A 6,675-nucleotide genomic window follows, 5' to 3' on the forward strand; every position below is an offset into this window, starting at 1 on the left:
CTAACAGCGATCTGTCCTCTGCTCATTTATTCATGTGTGATTTGTGTGTTCTGTGGGCTAATCTCAGACCAACACTCCCCTATGGCCTTTGACATCTCCTTTAAAGTATAAAGGCTCACAATTAATATAATGTGAGGCAAAATGAAAATTGAGAGAAGTCTACCTTGAAAAGAAAATACGCTGCTTAAAATCATACATTTCAGTCTAAATAAAAATAAATTTTAAATTATCCTTCTATTCTAGTAGCACAAAACACTAATGTCACAATTTGCTGGTTACTTCATTTTTTAGCAACTGTAATAAAACATGTTATCATTTTTAGTGTTGCCTTTGATCCATAACCAAATGGTGTTGATCCATAATCAAACCCCTTTGAAACATTCCCTAATCTACCAAAACAAATCACTGCCACCGAGTCAATTCCTACTCATAGCGACCCCCCTTGGGTTTCCGAGGTGGTAAATATTTATGGAAGTACATTGCCTAGTCGTGCTTCCACAGAGTGGCTGGTGGGTTAGCAGTCAGATGCCTTAGGCACTGTGCTACCAGAGCTCCTTCCCCTAATTGAAGCAGAAGTGAATTTAGATTAGTCCTCTGGCTTTTGTTGCCATTTTTCAGTGGCTTTGTGGGTGTCATGGAGCTGCTTCTGTCAGGCACCAGCAGAGGGAGGCCATAGCATGTTCTTGAGGCTCTGAGAAAAATTTTTAAATTCTTATTTATTTGGATCTATTGCATTGAACTCTATATGGAATTATTTCTGTACTGTTTCTATATATAGGAGCTATTAAATATGCAGATTGGATGCCAAGTGCCTTAATTATCTTAAATTGATAACTGAAAGAACCATGAATTTAAAAAATCTTACTTGTCAACTCTCTTGTTATCTGACATTTCACATTTACAACTTTGAAGAAATTCTCAGGTAGTGTTTCTGATGGTTGTGCCCCACCCCACGTGATATAATGCAGGCTTCGGTGATGACTGGGCATGTGAGGATGGTGGGTGACCAACCACAGGACACCTTCTCCTACTTGTCTGTGATGTCTCAGTCTGGCCACGGAGGGTATGGAGTGATGGTGGGATGAGGCAAAGTCATGGGTGGGCAGGGAGGGGCTGGGTAAAGGACTGAAGGTGCCAGGGAGGCTAGTGGAGGGAGGAGGGCAAGGGAGAAGAGGGAAGGAGACCACAGGGCTGCAGGGCTGGGGCAGGTGGAGGGTAAGCAGGGTCCCTGCCCAGGGTGGGCGGTGGCAGGTGAGTAACCCTGACCACCACCACCACGACCACCACCACTATTCCCAACCCCCACGGGCTCCATAGTGGTGGGAAGGTGTGGTGGGGATTAGTCTCAGGCACATCCTGAGACATGCTGGGGGTCGCTGACCTGACGGTGAGTGACCAGGAGCGGGGCGCACCTGTGCTGTAGATGCGGCATGGCCCTGACTCTTGCATGAAGCCTGTTTCATGTAACGACCTGATCTTTGGAACCTGACCATGTCGTTAAGTGAGGAGTGGGTGTATTGTAATCCATCATTGTCTCTGGTGTAGGGGACAAAATACCTCGTGTCAACTAAACTTTCCTTTCAGATCCAGCAGTCTTGTACTATCGTACTACTGCTACATTTCATAAGCCCTTGGCAGACTGTAACTGAAATCTTATGCTCTATAGCATCCAGTGTTGTTGTTGTTGTTTGCCGTCGAGTCGGCCCCGACTCATCCAGTGTAGTGTAAAGCATTTGGTAAGTTTGCATTAACTTTTTAATTGATAAGAAATAACATTTTGAGAATTTTGGTATGTAGCAGCAGATTAGCAAGCTGGAATTTGACCAAGGTACCATTCTTATGTAGAGCAGCATAGGGTTTTTCATTGTTGGTAAATGTCAAGGGTGTGTGATCATGTGGACAAATTGCATTTGTTCAACATGATTTCAGATGAAATCAGAGAGAGACACGGTGAAATACTGGCTAAGGAACATGAATTATTTTCTAGTTCTCTCAAATGTTTGTAGTAAGAACTAAGAGCTGCAGATCAAGTTGTGGGAACTATTGATTTTGGGCCACTCTGGATGCCCTCAGCTGTGATTTCAGGGTGCTTTGTAGAAAGTGGATAGACTGTTGCCTAGCAGGCATCTCGCTTGACCTTAGAATCAAATAAGTTTTAACTTAAACCATCTTTGGTCCAGAAGGAAGATAAATTTACCCTTTAGGTTTATACTAAAGTATAAAAAGAAAACCAAACCTGTTGCCATTGAGTTAATTCCAACTCATAATGACTCTTGGAGTCAGAGCAGAGCTGCCCCGTAGAGTTTCCAAGGCTTTGAATCTTTACAGAAGCAGATTGCTGCATCCTTCTTTGGCAGAGTGGCTGGTGGGTCCACACTGCCGGCTTTCGGTTCGCAGATGAGTGCTTAACCCAACTGTACCACTAGGGCTCCTGTACTAAAGGTGTACCAAGCCAAACCAAACTCACTGTCACGAGTTGGATCCAACTCACAGTGACCTCTTCTTGGGTTTCCGAGGCAGTATCACTGCGGAAGTCAATTGCCCAACCTCCCGTCTGAGGAGTGGCTGGTGGGTTTGAACTGCCACCCTTCTGGGTAGCAGTCGAGTGCCTTAGGCACTATGCCACCAGAGCTCCTTTAAAGGTATGCTACTTCTTAAATAATTGCTACTTCTTAAATAAGAGTTTCTCCCATGGTACATAAAAATCATTGTAAAAATTCTTGTATTTGTTCCTTTATAAAGATGGGTGTGTGCTGTGAAGACAAAATTTGGAGTAGGTTTTAAAACCTGAATTTCTTTTTGTTGAATGTTTAATTGCTGAAGCAGAGTGAGTAAAACATTTCTGATGCTATGGTTGATCTGTAGGTTGAAAGAGAAATGAGGCAGAAGCTGAGGTAGAGTAACCGGAGGTCGTTTGTGTAGTCAGGAGAGAACTTGGGATCTCTCGGTCCATTCTCACTAGCCTGGGAGGCCGGTAGTGTGAGTGTAGCCCAGAAAGCTTCACACTGATGAGTTGTACCCTATGTGATGAAAAGCTACTTACTGAAAGGGAACTGTCAGCAGGTGGCTATGTTACTAATCTCCCTAATGGGGAGAAGAGGGCGTGCTGGATGATAGTAACAAGAGTGTGGCTGTCAGCTGCTGGGGAGCCCCTGACTCGGGGTGACCTGGTGCCTGACAGAAGAGCACTGCCGAACCCTGTGCCCTCCCGGGCCTGGTTACAACAGACTGTCGTGAGCCACAGGGTCCTCACAGGCTGACTGTCACAAGTGGAGGTTGCCAGGCCCTTCTTCCTAGTCCCTCTTGGTCTGGAAGCTCCACTGAACCTGTTCAGCATCACAGCAGCACGGAGACCTCAGTGACAGGCAGGAGGTGGTTGTGTGTGAGGTGCGTTGGCCAGGAACTGAGTCCAGGGCCACTGCATGGAGGGTTAGAATCCTGCCACTGAACCACCACTGCCCAGTAACAGTCACAGCATTCATGAAGCAACTGCAACAGGGCAGACAGTGTGCTGGGTATTTGATTTATAGTTTCTGTACTTCTTTGAGGTTATTAATTATTATCCTCATTGGTCCTGAGGCATGAAATCATTCTCCCCAAATTAAATACTAAGTGGTAGTACTGGGGTAAGAACATAGATTGATTGCAGGTCCAAGACCCCTGTTTATTCTATTTTCCCATACTGCCCTTCCACTGGAGGGTATGAAGGCATTCTTATTATTGCATATTTTGAAAGGCCAGGGCCCAAGGAAGAAGGGAAAGGCATCTAAGAAAAAATTGGGAGCTATAGACTAAGGTAAAAGACCTCCTAAACGTTGTGCCTTTCCCACATCTGCTATTACACAGAAAACCCTTACATGGAAAAAGACCTGTGAATTTTATCTGTGAGAGGAAAAGAAAACTGAGTGGAGAAGAAAGGTTGATATGAGAAAAAAATATTTCATCATTTATTCAGTCCTGAAGAAGAGAAACTTCAGTGGATAGAAGTGGTAGCTTAAAAGGGGCAAGTCCTTAAGATCTGGGTGAAAGAGAACTTAAATACAGAGAGCTCACGTGACCAACAGACATCAGGGCTTATTCCTGTCCTTTGATACGTGTCTTCAGTAAACTCCAAAATGTGGCTAAAGGTTGAGTGATTTTTAATCTTGCAAGATATAGGAAGTGTTTGTCATTAACTGGATACCTAGAGAACTAATTACTGATAATAATAAATTCATATTAACTTAATAATATAGTTTTATATTTTTATTCTGCTAAGACTTAGGTATCAGACACTCTCCCCTGGATAAGGTTAAAACATTTGCCACTTAATACATTTCCTTTATGTTAGAGAGTGTGGGAGGCAGAGTAAGGGCCCCTCAAAGATTTCTACATCCTAATCCCCAGAACCTGTGATTATGTTGCCTCACATGGCAAAGGGGACTTCGCACATGTGATAAGGTTAAGGATTCTGATTGTTAAGGTTGTGTGTCAACTTGACTGGGCCACAATTCTCAGTGGTTTGGCAGTTATGTAATTACCAGCAGCTGCCCAGCCACTCAACCAGGCCCAGCCAAGTTGACATACAAATTTAACTACCACATGTAGTTTGGCTGTTATGTAATGATATCATCCTTCACCATCATATGGTCTGATGTGATCAGCCAATCAGTTGTAAGGGAAGTTTCTTCAGGGGTGTGGCCTGCATCCAATGATATATGGACGTTCTGGCAAAGCTCGCTCACTTGCTCTGGATCCTGCATCCAGCTCATCATCTTACCTGCTGATCTTGGAATTCGTCAGCCTCCGCAGCCCGTGAGCCAGCAGCCTGCCGTCTGACCTGCTGATCTTGAGTTCGTCAGCCCCTGCAGCTACACGAGTCAGGAGAAGCCTCCATCCTGACGCCTGACCCACGGACTTGGAACTTGCCAGCTTCTACAACCGTGTGAGCCATTTCCTTGAGATAAATCTCTCTCTCTCTCTCTCTCTCTCTCTCTCTCTCTCTCTGCTTCACTGGTTTTGCTTCTTTAGAGAACCCAGCCTAAGATGAGGACCCTGGGAGAAGGTGATCCTAGATCACCCACATGGGCCCAATCTAATCACATAAGTCCCTTAACAGTGCCTATGGTCAGAGAGAGAGATGATAATGGAAGAAGGATGAAAAAGATGTAGGGTTACTTACTGGCTTTGAAGATGGAGAATGGGGGCCATGAACCAAGGAATGTGGGTGCCCTCTAGAAGCCAGGAAAGGCAAAGAAGCAAATTTTCTCCTAGAACCTCCAGAAAATAATGCAGTTCTGCCAACACCTTGATTTTAGCCCAGTGAGACCTGTGTCAGACTTCTAACCTATAGAACTTCATGCATTTGAGTTGTTTTTAATCACTAAGTTTGTGGTAATTTATTAAACCATCTAACAGTATGAGTCAGCAATCTAGGAGCCATCCATGATTCCTTCTTCCTTATCCCTTAACTCATATTCAAGGTCCTATTGATTTAACTTCCTAGACAACTCTTGGATCTGTTCATGTCTCTCCATTTCCACAGTCACTACTGAACTTCCATCATCTCTAGCCTGTTTTATGGTCATAATCTCCTGATTGTTTTCTCTTGTCTATTCTCAAGGAGTCCTGGTGATACAATGGTTAAACGATTGGCTGCTAACCAAAAGGTCGGTGGTTTGAACACCAGCCACTCCATGGGAGAAAGACCTGGCACTCTGCTCTCCTAAAGATTCCAGCCTAGGAAGCCCTATGGGGCAGTTCTGCTCTGTTCTATAAGGTCACTATGAGTTGGGATCTACTCTATGGCACCTGAGAACAATCTATTCTGAACATTGCAGCTATAATTATCTTTTTAAAGGGGGAAGAGATATATTGTTAACTCCCACCCCTAATTAACCTAATTAACTTACTCATCCTTTAGATTTCAGCTCAAGCATCCTCTGGAAGCTTTCTGACACCTACAAGACTAGGCTAAGTTTATTTAACATTCCTACAGTAGTGATTGTTCTAAATGTTTATAGAATGGTATTTCTTTATTTCATATTATTCATCTTCGGTTTTAATTGTACATTCATTTGTGATTAATTTGATTGGTTGCTGTCTTCACTGCACTGTTTGAGATCTAGAATCTTGTCAGGTTTTTGGCTTATCATCATATGTCCTTAGAACTTACATTAGTGCCTGAATGGGATGAGTACACAATAAATATATGTCGATTCAAGATGTAACTTAGAACATAGTAAGCTGATAGTGCCACAGCATAAATCCTTTTTTTAAAAGTCATTGTTACATAACTACTGTGGAATATTTGGAAAGTAGATTATTCATAATCCCACTAATCAAATGTAGTAATATCATTCTTTAGTTTTAGCTTCTTTTTTCAATAAATAGAATTCCAGTTAGTCCTTGTTTTAAGTGTGATTCATCTGTTAGGACAAAGTGAATATCAGCTTTTAGGTTTTGAATACAATTTGATGTAGGGCTGGTTACTTGATAGTGTTTTTGGTCCCAAAGAAAAGTGTGGGAGTTAACTGTTTCTATGAATGAATACTGGAATGTGAATGTATACAATTGTGGATGGAGACAGGGTTATAGTGAAATTATTTTTAGAGCATGCTGCTTTATTCTGAGATCATTTTACTAGGAAAAAAGATTAGTTATAAAGGGATATTAAGTGATTCCTACTGTACATGA

The sequence above is a fragment of the Orycteropus afer genome, unplaced genomic scaffold (genome assembly GCF_000298275.1).
Source record: "Orycteropus afer afer isolate SDZICR_OR568_19922 unplaced genomic scaffold, OryAfe1.0 scaffold00037, whole genome shotgun sequence".
NCBI classification, from domain to species: domain Eukaryota; kingdom Metazoa; phylum Chordata; class Mammalia; order Tubulidentata; family Orycteropodidae; genus Orycteropus; species Orycteropus afer.